Source organism: Ictalurus furcatus, chromosome 14 (assembly GCF_023375685.1).
Source record: "Ictalurus furcatus strain D&B chromosome 14, Billie_1.0, whole genome shotgun sequence".
Lineage (NCBI taxonomy): Eukaryota > Metazoa > Chordata > Actinopteri > Siluriformes > Ictaluridae > Ictalurus > Ictalurus furcatus.
The window spans coordinates 12,510,994-12,531,794 of NC_071268.1; the positions used below are offsets into that span (position 1 = coordinate 12,510,994).

The 20,801-nt window shown below is 40.8% G+C and overlaps 1 protein-coding gene across 13 annotated transcripts in view; it reads right to left on the reverse strand.

Moving 5' to 3' along the window:
• rassf7a (Ras association domain family member 7a) overlaps positions 1 to 19,737 on the reverse strand; it is a 36,663-nt gene extending 16,926 nt beyond the window's left edge. For 3 of the 13 annotated variants that reach the window (XR_008387685.1, XM_053641578.1, XM_053641577.1), the window contains exons 1-3: positions 7,005 to 11,993; positions 6,737 to 6,871; positions 3,280 to 5,417 (exon numbers count right to left, since the gene is read on the reverse strand). The gene's annotated coding sequence lies outside the window, so the exon portion shown is untranslated. Of the gene's footprint in view, positions 1 to 2,876; positions 3,051 to 3,279; positions 5,418 to 6,736; positions 6,890 to 7,004; positions 11,995 to 16,058; positions 18,107 to 18,868 lie in introns of those variants that run through there. The other 10 variants (XM_053641583.1, XM_053641584.1, XM_053641582.1 and 7 more) reach the window with 10 other exon arrangements.
• Between the last annotated feature and the right edge of the window lie 1,064 nt (positions 19,738 to 20,801).

Genomic DNA, 20,801 nt, shown 5'->3' on the forward strand with positions numbered 1-20,801 from the left:
CCGAACAGACAGAACTCTTTGGTTTTCCCTCACTGTACTCAATTGAATGTCACAGACATGCTGCTGTGCTGTACATTTCAGCAGAAAAAGGAATTCTAGATAGCTATGTCCTAAATTTATACTTTCATTTTAAATAGGCCTCGGAAGCAATGAAACTCCAAACTGTGATTTTGGTCCTGTAATCGGCAGACGCTCACAGTGGCTCAGGGTCAACCAGACAGACAATGAGAGCTAGAACACAGGAGATGAAGCCAAATTTTGTATGCAAGTGGTCTAGCACACAGTCACTGGCTTACAACATCATTCAGAGTTTCAGTGGACTGTGACATTGTGGGCTGAGGTGAGCCAGCATCGAAATGCAGCTGATAATGCTTATCTAAGCAAAAACAAGCACGGCGTGTCTCTCCCTCTGTGGATGCAACCTGTCGTCACACTGGACATCTGAACGGATGATAATCACAAGGCTTTTAAGAACACAGATTTATCTGAGGTTTCCTGGAATGAGCTTGGCGGAACGCAGAGACAGACAGACTGGTCTTAAATACACAAATGAAATGTGATTTAATCATGATACAGCAGTCTTAGGAATTTCAAAACTACAGTAAAGAAAAGTTGGCTCTGATACAGACTTTCACCACTGTTCTGTGCATGTGTGCGTGTGAGTATGTGCATGTGAGAGACACAGCTGTCACACAGGTGAAAGCCCAGCATAATCACCACTCTGCCCTTCCTCTGAGGAAGACCAAATTCACTACCTGACAGAGACACGCCGTCCACATTGATTATTCTTCACTCTTTTTCACTCCATGCCCACAAGCAGGCCTATATCCAAGGGCATGCTCTGTACTGAGAGAAATCAATGAATGCTCACACACTTCATGACAGCCAGTCTGAAGGAAAGCCTCCCCCATGGGCTGTGTGCTCTTCAGAATTTAATAAAGAATAAGGAGGCATTTTTCCTGTCTCACACTGCTGTACCTCTTCGATGACCAATGGAGCGGCAGAGACGGCACCGGTGCCAGCGCCGGTTCCTCAGGGCCAGGGTGGCACGCTTCCAGCAAATTTTCTTCAACAGTACAACGGTTTTAACCAAAAGGATTCTGACCTTTAATGGGTTTATGCTGTAGTGTTTGGAAAAGTCCCTCACTTTCATGCACTTTGTTTTCACACGCTGCCAGATCTGTCGATAGAGTGCGAATGCTCAGAGAGTCATAGAGTGAGACTGACATGAGAACACAAAGAAACAAAGAATGAGATAAACTGGAGGTGAGAATGTGAGACAGAGGAAAGGGAAAGAAACAATAAAAAAGTAAACGGTCACATTTTCATGACACTTCAAGAAATCGGCTTTATTGCAGTTGCAGGCGAGAAGCAAAAAGACACTTTACTCTATCTGTATGAATATCAGCTCTACGTTAAAACCACATACACAGCTCAGTACTGATGGATGTAACTACCAATCAGCCGGTTCAATGAGTCGGCTTTGTTTCAATGCATTGAAACAAAGTGCCTTTAAAAATACTGATGAACTTTAAAGTAATACCCCCACCATTTTTCCACCTAGTGAATGACTAATTATTAATCATTTCAACATGTCTCCTTGTACGGTGAAATACATTTAATTGAAATTCAGTCAAACGCATTCATTAGTTGTGACAGTCAATAAACGTTTGTTCAAAAAACTAAACAAAAAACAGATTTTGTTGAATATTTTTATGAATATTTGAGCCTTAAGTCTATGAAACATGTTAAATTGACTCCTTTTTCCACTGAAAGAATTCATGTATTGCCAACGCAGCCGAGATGCTGTAGCTCAAAGTAAAACACAGGAGTGCCTCGATGTTAGCCAAACAACACACGGGCACCGCTAAACTTAACTTTAAATATACCTACGTTTATTTTACCATATTGCTTCAGTTGTGGAAAGGTGTGTGACATTCAGTCGTGTCGGTCTCATATTAAGACATATCCAGTTAGAGTGTATTAGTATTGGTTCTGAATTTGCATTTTACAAACCAATAATAATTTCTTTCATTGTTACTGATTCCTGCCCTTGGACTTCCATTCTAAGTGAGTCGAGTTGAAATGCTGCCTTCGATGCTACGTCCACGATCGGGGAGTGAAGCCTCTACTATTCTCTCACGGTCAGAGGATGAGGATGGCTCCCACAGAAGTGTTGCTTCATCTCTAATGGATGGCTCTGTGCTGAAACATGCCGTTCTCCATCATAAAGGTTGAACAGAGCAGACGGCCTGCACGCCACTTCAGTCGTTCTTGGCTCACTTCAGTTTAAAAAGCCAGTACTGAAGAGCCCCAGATGGCCTGTCACTACCAGGCTACTCATGAGAAAACCCTGGAGTACCAACCCAAGAGACCTGCTTCTGGTCTCATCCGTCTCTTACAGGTCTGCAGGAGCAGATCAGTCAAACAGACAAGTCCAACACACTTGATTTTTATTTACTCTGAAGGCTGCTGGAGCTTGCGATTCCTTAATGGCATGTCAAGATAGACATTTGGTTGACTAAATGACAAGAAATTAAATTAAGTTGCACAAAATTTTTTTTTAAATAAATAAGATGACACACCAAAACTTTAAGCACCAAGAGAAACAGATTGTCTAAATAGAAATAGCTCATAAATGTACAACCCCGCCCCCCCCACCAAAAAAACCCCAGAATTACAGTGACACTATACTTCCCAAAACTGCATAAGAAAAAAACTAAGACACAATGACTGTGTGAATAAACTTTCATAACCCAGTCCTAATCCTAGTTAGCACACACACACACACACAGGCCATGAAGAGATTAGAAGTAGACTGAAAATAAACAAAGATTAGAGATGACCCAACTGGTATGCATTATCTGTAACATTACCTTGATAAGGTAAACGTTGGGCAAGGAACGTGATGATTACGATCAGGCTTTGCTCTTCACATAAACTGTGCTTTGTCAGAATTTCTAATCAGAGGTTCCTCATCTCATAGCCAGGTGTGTGAAAACAGAGAGGCTCAGTGTGGAGTGAGTTTCACCCGGTCCTGCTTCCCAACACTACCAACAGGTTGATAAAGATACAGAATCTGACATGGCAAACTAGAACACACACACACACACACACACACACACACACACACACACACACACTACCAACAGGTTGATAAAGCTACAGAGTCAGACATCACACTCCCTCTCTCTCTCTCTCTCTCTCTCTCTCACACACACACACACACACACACACACACACACACACACACACACACACACACACACACAATCTTACCTTGTAAAATAAAACGGATTGTTTTTTTTTGCAAAACGTCCACGGATGTCTGCACGGAGAGCTGGAGGCAGGATGGAGTGAAGCAGATTAAAGTCCAGCGAAGGTGTGTTCTAGTTACGATCAGATTGATTTGCAGGAGAGCCGCTAGCGGTTTAGTTGTTCGGAAGGCTTGTGAAGAATGCAGCCCCCCCCAGTGTGTCCTCACAACGTCTCTTTCAGAGTGCACTTCCCACTCACATCTGAAGCTGTTGATCTTTTCCTCTCCCTCTCCGCGCCTCAATAAGCTCCGCTGACACTGCAGGTCCCTCCCTCTCTCCAGGTATAGGAGGAGTGTCTTATTTCCACTTGCCTAGTTTCTGTGTCCTTCACATACTTTCTCCCTCTCTATTGCTCTTTCACACATATGCAAAAAAAAAAAAAAACCAAACAAAAACACAAAATGCATATGAATATAGTCATTGGAAAAAACTATTTAAATATTCCTGTAGCTGGAGAGAGAGCGAGAGAGAGAGAGAGAGAGAAGAAGAGACAGAGAGAGGGAGAATAAGTATGGTCAGGAGACACAGCTGACTGGGTGTTTTTTTGTGGAGGCTTCTCTCCGGATGTTTCTGTTTCATATGCTTAACTGACTATGCAAACTCTCCCCCTCTCTCTCTAATTCTCTCTCTTTCCCTTTTTATTCTCTTCTTCTCTTGGTGTCTGTCTCTTTTCAGGCTGAGGGAAATAACAATATGATATTGATAGTGATATATTAACATTATAATACACTTTGTATAATCAGGTGTCAGTCCTTTTATAATTCTATATCTAATCCATGTAAATACCCCTTAAATTACAGTTTCATAACATAGCTTCGCTGATTTCTTGGCACCTTGGTAAGTAAAACCTCTGCAAATCTAAATATTTTGCTACAGGTCCAAATGTGATAACAGATGCAACCTCCCTCTCTCTGCCTCCTTAGTTTCTCTCTCACTAGTTGGTATCTGTGGTAATAGTTTCCCCACACATATGTTAATTCCTGCCTTTAATTCAGGTTTGGCCTAATGACTGAGAAAGAAGTGTAAAACGAAACAGATGGAAACCCGACCCTCTACGTTGTACTGAAACAAGATTATATATATTTAAACATATGCATCTCTTACACACAAATCACAGGACAGCTGCACAGATGCAAACATCTGGCACACAAATAGACAGTAACAAGTGCGTGCACGCACATACACACAGAGTTGTAGAAAATCCTCTCCAATCCAAGTCAATAACTTACAGAGACAAGAGGTTATAGTTAGAAAATACTCTATAACACACACAGTCTACTGAGACAGAAGTGATCGTTGGGAACGGGTCATTAGAAGGAGGCTAGACCTGTTTTCAATTAGCACTTCAGTCACACTCTCTCACGTCCATCACTGATGTCTTCTCTTGCAGTTCTGCCTCTACATATGAAGTCTAGCTGAACAAGTGGCAGCACTGATAAAAAGAGAAACTAAAACACTTTCATATCCACTGCTTACAGAAGAAGAGAAAATATAGCCTGCAGAAAACGGCAAAGTCACAGCTTTTGAACATCGTCTTTATTTAGAATTGTAACTACTAAATTAACAACTAATGAAATAAAAATAAATAAATAAATACGGTAATGAAAAAGGCATTAGACATTACTTTGGACTCTTCCCACCAGGCAAAATAATCCAATATTCAGGTTGGAAATGCAACGGACTTCACATTAAAAGGAGTGAGATTTGCAATGCAGAAATAATTTATTCATAAACCAACAAGGTCTGTAAACAAGTACGCTCTGTGTAACTGCTAAAAATAGCTAAGTGCATTTATAAAAGGTCCTTTAAAAATTCAACAATATTCTGGGATTAAGACCAGCCCTTGTTGCTGTATAATCAAACCAGCAGTCAGACTCCTAGTTTATCCCTGGTTAAATTTCACGGTTGCCTCTGGACATTCCTGGGAGTCATGCGTTTCATCTCTTCTCCCCTACTGACACACCGTGAGACCCCCTGAACTCCATGCTGGGAGAAGACTACAGCTCTAATCTGTGTGATGTTAAAGATACCAGATCTTTCTGCAAGCTGCAAACTGACCACGCCACTAAAGGGCAAACCTTTATTGGGAAACGAATGAACCTAAAAAAGGGAAATGTTTTCTCAAAAACTATGACTCATCACTTCTCATTAGAATACAACACTGCCCTTACTACTGTAGTGTAGGAAATAAAATTATAATATTGTTTCTCGTTAAGTTTTCATACAGAATATTACCATACGCAATGGAAAATTACAATATGGAAATGTACTGCAAAAATAATGTGAACTTATACAATCTCAATACATGCACATTTTTCCAATTTCTTCATTTATATATATTACACACACACACACACACACACACACACACACACACACACACACACACACACACACACACACACACACTGCTGAGCATGTGCTAAAACTTACTCAGCTAAAATAATCAACATACTGAAATAAAGAAACATGCTGCTGCTGCTGCAAAGATAGATTAAAGAGGAACCCCACAGCAGGTCTATACATTTCATACATGTAGTATTTATGCATTACGTTTTATGGATGCACAAAAAGCACTGAATTCTACAGTCCTAGCAATCCCTGGTTGATTTATAGAACTGGTCATTCCCCAGGGATTGGTTCAAATATCAGGTTCAATTACATTTTATTGTTGGTGTGACATTTAATTTGACTCTCCGAATTATCTTTTGTTTATTTTATCCATCAATGCGACACTTGAACTTGTCTACCACTCATAGGTTTTTGCAAATTTTCATTTCATTTGTAAATAAATTTAAAATAAATCCATCAATGAATGATTGTCAGCTCAGCTAACATGATATTTGTGAATGCACGCGAATAACCAAATTGATTAACTTTAAAAATCATTTGAATATATTTTGATACATTTAACAAAAAATTATATTATTTAAACATTTTTAAAACTTTCCTAACGACCCCCTGCAGTTTCACCACTGACCACTAAGGGTCAGCAGAAACACTGCACTAGACAGTAGAGTACATAATGCATAGTGTAAGTGTACAGTACTTCATTTGTGACACAACTTTAGTATTTACTCTCCAAAGTGTGTTTTCGTTACAGAAGTAACGTAGTGAGTAAATCTCCCCCATACCGCACGCAGACCAACTAATCGATACAGAGATTCGTTGACAATGATTTTCATAATCGATTATTGATTAGTTGTTGCAGCGCTAATATATATATACACACACACACACACACACACACACACACACACACACACACAGTTTATTGTACTGTAATAGGATCACCATAAATAATGCGTATTGTTTGCGCTTCTTCTGTCATCAAAGTGTAATCCTGTGTACATGATTATCTACCTGTAATATATAATTCATACTGAATATTATGAAGTATTCTCTCAATAGATATTTACCAATCTTTGCAGTTTGGGTGAACCTGTGCCCACTCCTCTCCTGATTCCTCAGATGAAAAGGACATGGAAACATTTGTACTTCCTGAAAATGGACAGTGAGCAAGCCCCTGACAGCGGAGTATCACCGCAGCTTCCCTTTGGATTAATTGATTGCTTTTCAAATTAAATCACACAAGGTAGATTCTCACAAGGTAAGACTTGACTATGCTGTTATTATTTGTTGTTAATTTATATAACAGCACTTTTCCAATGGGTGATGAATACGCACCTTCAGATGCGTGATGTGTGTATATGGGGCCAGTGGTGGCTTGGCGGTTAAGGCTCTGGGTTACTGATCGGAAGGTCGGGCGTTCAAGCCTCAGCACTGCCAAGCTGCCAATGTTGGGCCCTTAACCCTCCCTGCCCCTTATCAGGCCCTGTGCTCTGACCCCAGCTTCCTGACATGCTGGGGTATGCGAAGAAAAGAATTTCACGGTGCATATGTATATGTGATAAACAAAGACTCATTATCATTACAATAATGCTGGCTTGACGTTTATAGATGAACTGTTATGATATTTACTGCTGCAGTACATACTGAATGAAGAATGAATGAATAGAAAAAATTTGTTTGATACCATCATGTGGGGTAGTAAAGAGGAAATGTAATCAGGAATGCCAAACCAAAATGACTTGTTTCTGACGAGTCAGCCGTTCACGAGTCCGAGCCCAAGTCTCGAGTCAGCCGTTCTCGAGTCAGCCGTTCACGAGTCCGAGCCCAAGTCTCGAGTCAGCCGTTCACGAGTCCGAGCCCAAGTCTCGAGTCAGCCGTTCACGAGTCCGAGCCCAAGTCTCGAGTCAGCCGTTCACGAGTCCGAGCCCAAGTCTCGAGTCAGCCGTTCACGAGTCCGAGCCCAAGTCTCGAGTCAGCCGTTCACGAGTCCGAGCCCAAGTCTCGAGTCAGCCGTTCACGAGTCCGAGCCCAAGTCTCGAGTCAGCCGTTCACAAGTCCGAGCCCAAGTCACAAGTAATGTTTTTGCAACTTTCTCTGAAAAAGGGTGTCCCAAAAGTTTCCATACATAGGGGAAATATATTAGGCAGTAATATAGTCATATGCTTTTAATAAAAGGTCCTTAGTACAGCCTAGCACAAAAGGCCAATTCAACAAAGACCACTCTGCTGCAAGTGATCTGTAAACCTGAACCAGCGAGAGCAGTGTAATGAGGCTTAAAGCAATACCATTTCCATAACGAGACACCGTATCTCACAGAGCTTATCTCACCTACTTTGAGCACAAAGCACATAATGGCAGAGTGAACAGGAACCCTGTAATGCTTTCCTGACATCTCTGCAACAGACAATGTTTACAGAACAAGAACATCCATGTCTATAAAAGAAATGAATGACATCGGTGCCATGGCGGTTGACGCAGGTGTCATAAGAGGAGCTTTGATAAATCCTACATGTTTAAACCTGACCGCAAATTTCACTCTGTAGAGAAAATGTCTCTGGGCGTCAAACAGGCAGGATTTTTTTGACTGAGTGCACAGGTGTGCATTAAAGAATCCGCCCCAGACCTCCACTGCTACGTGGGCCAACAGCCTAAATACACTGTGAGCAAAACTAGGTTGTAAAATGGTGCTTGTTTAGTAATGGCATTACAGTTAACCAAGCATGTAAGGCAAGTGTTCTGGTGAAATTTCATACAATCTAAGCAACATGTTCTAGCTAGCTAAATAAATAAATAAATAAATAAATAAATCCAAGCACAAAATCCAAAACTCATAAGCATGAAAGCAGATCGGGCTTCAGAGCATTCTTACTTTTATCGACTTCACTTTTACAGCAGTGTGAGGAAAAGAAGAAAACAAGGTAGCGACACGTGATTGCTGTTTACGCTCGGAGCAGATAATTTTAGCTTCACTCTGTCATTATGGTCACAACGATAGCAGTGCTGCGTAATGCTAAATTATACCGTGTGTTCTTTCAGAACAGCGTGCACTTTTCATTTTGCTTCCAAAAACAAAAATCACCGTGATAATATAAACCCTGGCTAAGCCTTAACAATGAAAGTTCAACATTTCCTCTCTTGGCATTGAGGAGCAGACGGTCTTTTTAAAGCACAACAGCAGACCACGGAATTCGACTTTGGGAATGGTATGTGGCATTTTCTTGTGGCATGCTAAGCAGATGTCTTGCCGGAAATTTCCAAAAACAAACAAACAAATTTGCTCTAAATGTGAAGGTCAATATTTCAGAAGGGGGTATTCTTGAAATATTTAGTACTAATAACAGGCTGGTGTTCTGACGGAGACATTAAATGTAATAAGGCGGTGTTAAAAATGGAAGCAGATTCGGTTAAATTCACCGGAGCTGAGCATGAGGACAGCTGGAACGTGTCAGTGGCCAGTCACGCTCAGACAGCTTTCATTCTTCTGAGCGGTGCAGCGGCCAAGGTCACACCAAGGGCAAGAGAAGATGAAAAGAAGAGCAAGACGACACAACAAGCACAAAACATTCACAGCTCTGAACCGGTCATCCTGACACAGACACACACAGACACACACAGACACACACAGACACACACAGACACACACAGACACACACAGACACACACAGACACACACAGACACACACAGACACACACTCTTTATGTAAACATGTGGCAGGATGCAAAGAAAAACAATCCATCTTTTTTTTTTCTTTTAGGAATCCCATTTTCTCTCAATCAATCAGTGAAAGATCAAAAACAAACATGACAAATCTGTTCTCTTGGGCCTCTATTTGTACAGAAATCTGGAGGGGGAAAAAACTAAAGAGTTCCAGTAAAGCACATGGTAAAAATGTGCTGGTCTGGATTGGCCGAGTCCGAGGGAGGACAGCATTGTTTTCATCTCTTGACCAGATTCTTCTAGTTTCTAGATAAAGAGACTCACTTTATTTGTGAGATGAGTGGGAGAGTCTTGTTGATAGTAGACCATGTGTCTACGTGTCTATGTGATTAAAAATAAAAAATAAAAAAAAAAAGGAGCTTTTCTAACAGACAGGAAGTGTGCTATAGAAAACATGGCCTGTCAGGTGCATGATGTTCAGGGGTCATGAGGAACAAAAAGCAATGTAAACCCACCTTCAAAGGATAAGCCTCTTCCATCCCACCTCTCTTCCATCTGATCTCTCTTTCTTTTTCTCCAACATAAACAGAGACTCCCCCACCCCCCCCCCCCCCTTCACTCAAGCACAAACAGACACAGCAGATATTCAGGGAGAACAATGACTCTTTCAAAAGCCTTCACGTTCATCCTAACCTCCATCAAAGCTCCATGTTGACAGACGCACAGCACTGACTAAAGCACAGCTTATATTAACCACAGCAAACCTCACTTTCCTTTCTTTCGTTATAAATCAGGTGCCTTTTAGGTTGTAATCTAAATACAAGGCATGCATTACTAATAAATGAAACTGAATAAAAAGAGTCTACTGTTGACTACACAGTAAGAGATCGTGGAGTGGGCTGGAAGTCAGGGTTTAGAGGCAGAAATTAATAATGGAAGAATGTTGGTCCAAGTGATGGCTGGTGGGTGGATTTGTGAAAGAGACAGTCCTTAGGGGCAGTGAGACCTCAGGCACACTGCAGGCAGGAAATTCAGCACTGTTCAGCCAGCCAAAGATGACATCATGCCGGTAACATCTCGCTTCTGATCAATCAGCATTGGCTTAGGTTTTAATAACAGCTGGCTCGCAACCAAATATTCACATTTTTACTGACATTCCGCCCTGCTTCAAGTCGGAGCTAATTACAGGTTAGCTTTGAGAATTGGAGATATTAAAACGACCATGTCTGGAGCATTTTCTTTACCCAAGAAGCTTAGTGTTACTGGTTTTCTCAAAGAAAAGTCGAGTAATTCTATTACAATCTTTAGTTGATCGAGAACATTAATAACCTGTATGGCATTCCTGTCTTCTCATTCTCATACTTTAATAATTGTTGAAATAGACACAGATTTAGAAATGCCAATCAGCCTACAGCACATGTCTTTGGACTGAGGGAGGAAACCGGAGTACTCCGAGGAAACCCCCTAAGCACAGGGAGAAAATACAAACAGGTGTGAGGCTACATGCTAACCATTAAGCATATGGGTAATATAGTCTAATCTTTAACATTCCATACCACAGCATGGAAATGTGACCTCTGCAAAACAGAAGCAGGAAGTCCTTTGGCTTCTGGTCTTTTCTGAGTTGGGGGATGTTCTCACAACTGACACTGGTTTTAATGCCAACTCCAAATGTTGTAATCCAACCAGACGTTCAGTGTTATTGGTTTTCTAAAAAAAAGTCAGGCAATTCTATTGCAATTTATGTACAGTTCTTTAGCCACAATCTTTAGTTGATCAAGAACATTAAGAAGAACCTGTATGGCATTCCTGTCTTCTCATTCCCATAGTTTAAGAACTGGTGAAATAAAAAAACAGCTTAGCAAAGCATCCAGGACCAGAATGTTTGTTTGCAAATGAGTGTGATCGTTCTGGGTGACCAGCTAAACCAGCACCAGATCAGCAATAACGAGCACAATGGGATACATGCTTGTCTAAGCCGTTTTATCAGCAGAGGAAACATAAAACCTACCAGAACTCTGGGAAAATATGGGTTCTTTACTCTGAGTCATGAAAAAGCACCTAGATCAATTAAGAGTCAGTTCAAACAGTAGAATAAAACTAGCTCATTTCTTCACTATTAGTTTGACAAAACTGGCAACTCAGCCAAACAATTTATTCACTAACTTTTACTTGATCCAAAAAAAATATGCAGAATGCATCACAGTATCTCACAGTGCACTCAAACTAGAAAGTCTCTTGTGTTGCTTATGTGTGTGTGTGCACAAAGTTCAGATACGAGGTATTTCACAGGTAGCAACTAATGTTTCTGGGGATAAAACATACTATATAACATGCGCTGACTGAATTGATCACTTTACTGCATCATACCTACTTTGCATAGAAGCTAGAAAAATTTCAATCTAATTGTCACTTGTTGCTCGGTCTCTGTGCGGCAGACACTGAAATCATAGCTCCGTGTTGTTCACTTACATAGAAAATGAACAGTTGTGTGAACGCAGGATGGATTACATTTGGTCATTCATGCAAGCGAACTGGGATTGTGTTTTCCAAACTGTCTTCTCAACTGAAGCCTTCTGGTTTTTATGTCGTAGTGCACTGCATATGTGAAAACTATTAGTATTTGGCCCCACATACTGCACTAAATCAATCATTGTGTCAACAAGTACCATAAAACTAAACAGCCAAAATTTTTCCTACGTTGTTTTCTACCCTTCAGCTGTGAAGCAGCATAAAGTTGGAGCTGCACCAAAAGGTGCAAGACACAATAAAGTGCCTTTTTCAACATTTTTTTTAAAACATACTAATAAAAACGTAGCGGGTAAAAGTTCAAGGCACTTCATAATGCATACGTAAAGCAAAAACCAGTACATCATATTAGCATTTAACGTCTCAACGAGGTCAAAAGAAGACATTAGGAAATCCAAGTAAAGCTTCTTCAGGAAACGCTCAGTCTTTGTACATCGTTTCGTCAGGACAGTCATGCACTTCTGAAGAAAATTCCACTCGTTTTTGTTACCATGGTGACAGACACAAGGAACTTTGACTATGACTGAGGACGCTTGGAAGGGCTTGGTAAGAAATAATCAAAAGCCTCTTTAAAAACACTTGAGCCTCTAGCCACTATGGGACACAAACCTGAAACACTAAACGTTGTTCTTGCATTCAATACTAAAGATCTACTCACCTCTATTAACTCTGTAGAAGGCAAAGCATTCGTGTGATTAGACAAACTAGCTTAGGGGTGAATCTTTACCCAAGAGTCACAAACTGTCGGCGAGATGTAAAAAAATAAGGGGTTGGGGGTGAGGTGAAGTGGTGCCGCCATGCTCCGTTACCCAGGAGACCGATGCACTTTCAAAGACACTGGCCAATGACAAACACTGGCAATTGTTGAGACAAAAAGTCACATGACAGCAGGGCTGCTGTTCATGCTGCACAGAAAAATAAAATAAAAAAAGGCAGAGGGGGGTAAGGAATGCAGGCCTGAGATAGTTACAAAAGAAAGTTGAGTGAAGCAGCCCGGCATGCCAAGCCCCTAACTTTATTGTCTTCCTTCTCTCTGGTTAGGGGCCTTTCCAACATGTGGGGTATCCATTTTCGCCTCAATCCCACAGATCTGATTCTACCTTCCAGCTCCATCTTTGCATTTAAAAACCAGGCTAGACACTTTTAAAAAAAAAAAAAAAAGCCTTTGAAAAAATGCCTTTTGGGAAAAAAAAAAAAAAAAAAAAAAAAAAAAAAAATGCAATGCCTTTAAGACAATGGGCTTGACATTTAATGATTTTTGAGCTGAAAGAAAATATTGTGCAGGCTCAATTAAAAAAAAGGGTGGAAATGGTGTAACAGCTGTGTGCTTTCGATTCAGTGCCAGCTGTAAATCGGTCATTCTGACATGTACATGGCAGCAGAAACGTCAGACATGCTGAGAAGGTGATCAGATCGTGTTCCTTACCCATTTCAAACCAAAGCACACCGATAAGTGTTATGATGTTTCCCACTAGTTAAAAATTGGTATTCATATTCATGCATAAGCAGTTACAGATGGGTAATATCCATCCATCCATCCATTTTCTCTACTGCTTGTCCTACATAGGGTCATGGGGGAATTCGGGGGAATTCGGGGCACAAGGCAGGGGACACCCTGGACGGGGCGTCAACCCATCGCAGGGCACAATCACATACACATTCCAATCAGCCTACAGTGCAGGTCTTTGGACTGAGGGAGGAAACTGGAGTACCCGGAGGAAACCCCCGAAGCATGAGGAGAACATACAAACAAAAGGTGTGAGGCTACCATTATGCAGATGGGTAATATAGTCTAATCTTTTACATTATATACCACAGCATGGAAATGACTTCTGAAAAACAAAAGCAGGAAGTCCTTTGGTTTCTGGCCTTTTCTGAGTTGGGGATGTCCTCGCAGTTGGCCCTGGTTTAAATGCCAATTCCAAACGTTGTAATCCAACCAGAATTTAGCAGTAGTTACACCGAAGTGATTTGTCTCGGTCTAAGAACATTCTCACGGATGCTGGACTTGCTTAGACCAGCATTCCTTAAAGGAAACAGAAAAAAAGATGTTTTTGACAGCTAGTTGCATAACATTAAAGTGTTTAATGTTTAAAATGCTATGCTTAGATAAATAGGAACTGTATGATAGAAAGTATATAAATGGCTAACCCTAAAACTCTGGCCTTGTCCTACAAATTGTATCATTGCCGTGTGAGAAATCTCTCATTAGTCTCAGCTAATTAACTATAGCGTTATAGTTAATTAGCATTTCTCGCAAGGTAACTGGCATTAATCAGGTCCAACACCTGAAAAACACCTACTTTTGTTCGTTTCGTTGAGGAATATCAAGCGGAGAACAATACAAGTATTTATAATTGGGTTCCAGAGAAGCAAAATGTGCAGAGCAGTTTAAAAAATTATTTATATATATATATATATATATATATATATATATATAAAAAATGGGGGGAAGGGGAAGTTATGGGTTAGTTACGTGTTCACAGATGATGTTGGTCTTCAGCTATTTTTTGAAGATAGTGACAGATTCTGCGGTCCGGATTGAGGTTGGACGTTCATTCCACCACTGAGGAACGGTCAGTTTGAAGGTTCTGGAAAGGGACCTCGTGCCCCACCTCGTGCACTACCAGGCGTCGGTCGTTAACTGATCGCAGGTTGTGTGAGGGAATGTAAGCCTTCAGGAGAGTGTTGAAGTAGGAGGGTGCTGTTCCAGACAAGCGCTTCTACGTGAGGCCTTGAATTTGATGCGGGCGGCTACAGGAAGCCAGTGGAGGGAAATTAAGACGGGTGTGACATGGGTTCTTTTGGGCTGGTTGAAGACGAGGCGTGCTGCTGCTTTCTGAATCACCTGAAGGGGTTTGATGGAGCTGGCTGGGAGGCCCGAGAGTAGTGCATTGCAGTAGTTTTGAGAAAACAAGATGCTGGACTAGTAGCTGTGTAGCCTGTTCAGTGAGATAGGGTCTGATTTTTTTGATGTTGTACAGAATGAACGTACAGCACCATGCAGTTGTTGAAATGTGGTCTGTAAAAGTTCAAGTTGTCATCGAAGGTCACCCCAAGGTTTCTGGCTGTCCTGGTTGAGCTGAGCTGTACGGTGAGGGTGTGGTTGATTTAGGTTGTTCAGTAAATACCACTTACGCAGCAGTTTTACAACAAGTAACAATTTGGGGCAAATGTACAACTTGCCTTTATACAACTGCTTCAGTAATGTACAAACTGTGGAAATTTCAGTTCCTCCAGTGTCTTATTTCCTAATATGAGGCCGCGTTCTCTATATTCTCGGTCACGTGGCCATGATAGATAACTGAAAAGGTCTGTAGCAAATGTATAATCTTTGCATATGCTTCATTTCTAAATAGTGCTTTATGTAACGAGCAAAGGAAAAAGCCTAAGACGCTACAACAGCTCTGTGGGAACTGGGTGTAGATTTCAGAGAGGACACGTAATATCATCCAAAGTCGAAAGAAGTGTGCTAAAGGATTGAAGAAAGGGGTCACCCAAATGGACTGATGCCAAGTTCACAGAGTACAGTATACCGTGTGTGTGCGTGAGATTGTGAAGGGGGATGTCTGAATAAGTAACGTGCTATCTCCAGCTGGTACACAAGCCTTTTTGTTCTCATTCTGCACGGCCTCTGGACAAATGACTCAATGCGAAGGACTTTAGAGAATGTGAGGGAGAAAAACACCATTTGATTTAATCCTCCGTATTATACAATAACTAGACGAAAGCAAATAAACAAATCAAGTTGATAATTTAAAGATATCAATCAATAAAGAGTGCCATATTAGTATAGCAAGTTATTTCAATATGGAATTAATTACATGGAGGCTTTCACAGTAATGTTGTATGCAAGAGATAATCCACAGCTGTGTGTGCATTAAAATGGTGTAACACACACCTAGCCGTGGATTATCCCGTTTATACCAGGGTCACTTGCCAGCATTGAGAAGTGAAAGCAGTCATTGATGTTTGCAGTGCAAAATTTTACTGAAAATATAAAAAATAATGGTAAATGTTTTTTGGTTATTTTATATACAGGTCAGTAGAGCTAGAATTCCACATGCTCTAATCTCACATTAGAGATAAAGTAATGCAATAAGATTACATTTATTTGAATAAATTATAATAAACAGTTATGAGAGAGAGAGAGAGAGAGAGAGAGAGAGAGAGAGAGAGAGAGAGATGCGCATGTGAATTACCTGTGTCTGTGCCGCGCCTCTACTAATAATGAAGCTGCGAGTTGGACTACTCTATGTTACTGTAACTGAATGTTACTATGGTTACAGTTAGTTGTTTATAGGCAGCGCATTAATTTAGAATGGTGAATAAACTGATCGGAACTACCTGTGCATTACACAGTGTGAACGCACCCCTTCCAGCCAATCGGAATCGAGTAGAAGATGACATAATACAGCGCTGCTGAAGTCTTGATTCTGATTGGTCAGGAGGTGTTGATTCATTTTCTTGAACAGCGGCTCTGACAGTAGTGCCGGCTGCAATACACATCACAGCTTTATATTAATGCGCTCATTCTGATATCATTTCTATTGCAACAGGGACTCGTCTGCATGTCGGACGCTCCATAGAAAACAAACGAACAAACTCTGATTAAACTTGGTAATATAAGGCTTAATGACTGACCCACATCCTGACAGAAAAAACAAACATCACGCTCCCAATACTCAAAAATAAAGCTGGACATTTATGATCATACCACTCAAGAAACACTGCATCTCTGAAAAGGCTTTATGAGCTTCATCAGGTTTAGATCACATGACTAAATCAGTGTACATACATATGTACATATATAGGGTTTGATGATTAACAGAGGTTTCCTCGAACACAGACCTATCTCCTTGTTGACGGTCAAACCTACAGCGCTGACAGACTGCAGTAATAAGCATGTGCCCCTAATTCATCAGCATGAGGTAAAGATTATGCAAACATAAAGACAAGTTGTAAAGTGATTACAGTGAAGCCCGTTTCATCACTCATCCTCCCGCATATCACAAGTCCATGCAGCCACTGAAACTACAAAAACACTGTATTGCCTGAATGAGGTCAAACATCCGCAGCATCATAAGTCAAGCTGAGCGCTGGCCATCTTCACTCCCCTAACTGCGTATTTACATGTGGTTATGGCTTCAGAGAGTCCGTGTGCATCGCTCTGCCTCTGGTTTTGTCCCACTGCTTACTCAGCACCTGGCACATCATCATGTAACACAATACCGTACACCGAACCCCGTTCAATGAATCCGGCAGACGTAACACGTCCAGACAGAATTCATTATATGGTCAGCTCCAGAATTATTGGCACCCTTTCATCAAAAAGGCACCGTTATATTTTACACTTAGACACGTTTAAACAGCATAAAGGAATTTTCATAGTTAATCCAATCCAATCCAATCCAATCCAATTTAGGATACAGAAAGTTCATGAGTAATTAGGAGTAGAAAATGTGAATCGTTGTGTGTAGTAGCGCTGGGTAAAAAATATCAATTCTCCGATTTTAATCGATCTTCAATCTAACGAAACGATAGGATTTGGGAAATACCTGAATCAATTATTAACGAGCGTGCTTTACTTGAGCGGATGTGAGTATTAACTGTAGTCCGCCTCTTGTCCTGAACACGTCGCCGTCTTTCATGTTTTGAATTTTGAAAACGGTTTTATTTCTTAAATGCGTTTCAAGCTGTTAATGAATTTCACTGTTGCACATTTACCATGTTTTTATTTATTTACAGTAGTGTGCAGTTTGTGCTTACCTCGTGTGCATTCTATGCATGATTTCTTGTTACAATGTTTGTTACTGAAGGTAAAAGTAAAAGTAATTAAACATAATTGAGTGGGCCCTATTGTTAATGTGGATTTCAGTAATATAGCCAAGTAGGAGGGTTTCAGTTACCAGCATTTGTATACAAATATGGATTCCACGTCTGCAAAATTAACATTTTAAATTAAATACTGATAACTAATCGATACTGACTCAAAACGAAGCCATATAAATAAAAATTGAATCGCCAAATTGGTCGCAGCACCCAACCCTAGTGTGTAGTGTTTATTTTGTACAATCTTTTTTATTTCTTTCTACCATGGTGGTACAGAATGTACATACTGCAGAACTGCCGCCTCACAGCTCCAGGGTCCCCGGTTTAATCCTGAGCTCGGCATGGAGTTTGTGTGCATGTTATCCCCATGTTCACGTGGGTTTCATCCGCATTCTTCGATTTTATCCCATCTCCCATAAACATGCCAGTAGGTGTGAATACATGTGTGTGGTGGTTCCCTGTGCTTGATGCCATCCCATGCAAGCCATGTTCCTGCCTCACCTCCAGCATTCCTGGGATGGTTTCCAGATCCAGTAGGACCAGGATAAAGTGGTGACTAAATATGAATGAAGGTTTGGTCTTTTGAAGGGTGCCAATAACTCTGGAGTGGACTACAGGAGCTGGGGGAAGTGTAGCTGCAGCTGAGGACTCTGTTCGTTCCCAGGCAACATACACACCTTCAGCTCTCTCTCTCTCTCTCTCTCTCTCTCTCACACACACACACACACACACACACACTAGACAGTCTCAGAGAGCAGGCTAAAACCTGTGAATGCAGTGGAGTTGAGATAACTTGCCCGGAGTTCATAACGCAACTATCCTAGCTAGCTGGGATTTTAACAGGTGCACTGCTGCAATTCGTGGCTAGCTAGTGCGTTGGGACGCGAGCGCAAACACACACTCTCTCTCTCTCACACACACACACATCTTTTTCTCACGCCAAATTCAGCTTTCACGAAGTAAACTGCTATTTTCCTGGCGCAGCAGCTCGGTTTATAAACCTGTCCGTTATCGTTAGCACAGCAACAGCACTAATATTACTGCACGCTAATTTAGCCAACACATTTTCCGTCGCATTACACTCGAATTACTTCGGTACAGAGGTGAAAATGCGAGCCTCTGGTGCCATTTCGGTTCGGTTTACAAAAAAAGCTGAAGTGAAATACGGCTGTGAACTTACCAACTTGCTCCTCCAGTCGCGTCACTTTCCCTCAGAGAGACGCGCTGCTCTCTCAGCCATATCTAATGTCCTGAACGGTAACACGCGCTACCCGGTTGCCATGGCACTTCTTAAAGGAGAAGCGTTTCGTGCTTTATTTAAAGGGAATATTCACACTAAAACACGTAAATAAATTTTCATATTAAAATGTTTGTGATGTGCTTAGAAATTCTGGTGATAATTTGTTGCTATTTTTTATTATTCCTGTGAGAAGTTTTGAAGAAGTGCTTGTGTCCCGCTCTGACGTCACAGGGGTTCAGGGCATACAACAGCGCTGTTGAATGCTCGAATCTGATAGGTCAGAAGGTCTGCGTTATTTACATATAAGAGCACAAGTAGTTCCGGCTGTGACATGAAGTATAGCTTAATATTAATGCACTCTTTCTAATAAGTTATTGTTTCTGTAGTAACAGAACATTCACAGGGATTTGTACAGCAGATGCGCCAAATAAATCTAAAGACTAATAATAAACGTTTAAAAACTTATTGTTTAACAAAGTAATTTATATATTCATTGACGTTTTTATGGAAGGGGTCTCAGTTGTAAGCACTCTGAGTCGCTGGTTATGCTTTCTGTTTTCGTAAGTGACAACAGGAACGAATTTGTCTCTCAGGCATTCCACAACATTAAATCCAACTATTATCAGTTAAGATGTGTGACGTGTTCATTAATAAATTAAACATTGTAACTGTTGGCAATTCACTTTAGCAAAAGCGGAATAACACACTCTAGACCATGCTGTTATATGAAAATAACGCCCTTCAGAGGTAGCAGCACTCCACTTCAGCATGCATTATTTTCGTATAACAGCAAGGTCTGTCGTGTGTTATTTCTTACTAAACTATCTCAAACATTAGGGATAGCAGTCAGTTTCTCTGCTAGTTCCTACAAACAATACAGTACAGGCTTCAGTGTACATTCACATTCATATACTTTATGTGGAGCAGTTTTCATCTGGCTTTCATGTAAAATATTGTGAAGGATGTAACTGTGGAGCAAACAGACATCACACAGAGGTTTTGCTTGCCATATCATGCGCATGGCAGCTGTGCGAACTCCAAGGATGAACACATTACGTGACCAAGCCTGTGATTGGTTGTTACAAATACGGCATGCCCGAGCCAATTTATTCCAAGATGGATGACTTTGAGGAACAGTCATCTTCCTGTAGTTATGGAAATTGTTATGAAATTTTAATAGCACCACCGGCAGTACTTGAGCAGTTGTTTACTCAACCCTTGCAGTATGTAATGTAATCTCTGCTCTCTCAATCTTTTCTGTCTCACCATTTCTCAACCACAATGTCTTAATAATGAGAAAGCCAATGTAGAAGTAGTGGAGACAGTTGGACTCAAACTTCTAGAACGTAGCGCAGCTATACAATGCAGTTGCTCAGAGTTATGACTGAGACTCGCTTGCCTAGTTACTAATCCATGAGATGATGATTAGCATGAAAGTTGAACTTGAAGAGTGTACAGATGAGGAGGTGAAAAAGCTGGACCAACTAATTGAGTAAAGCACTGCAGCATCACTCATTTTATGTAGAGATGAAGCAATGGCTAAATCCCAGTGGCAACACTAATAGCAGGTAGTCGAATGGCATTGTGGGTAATGTAGCAAACCATTAGTCAGTGTTGTTAAAATAAGTTTAAACATGAAAATGGTGTCAAGTACAAAATAATCTGGTAAAAAGTGAATAATTGTAGAGGCCATGGCATTTAAAGTGACCTTACCTACCTTACACTGTTCCACATGTTTTAAAACGAATAGACCATTAACCTAATAAAGCCTGAGTCAGATTTTGGTGTTCTGTGGCCTGTGTTCACTGCTCTTTGTTACACATCACTTACTGTAATGATTATTTCTTTCACTTCAGTCTCCATATTAGCAGTC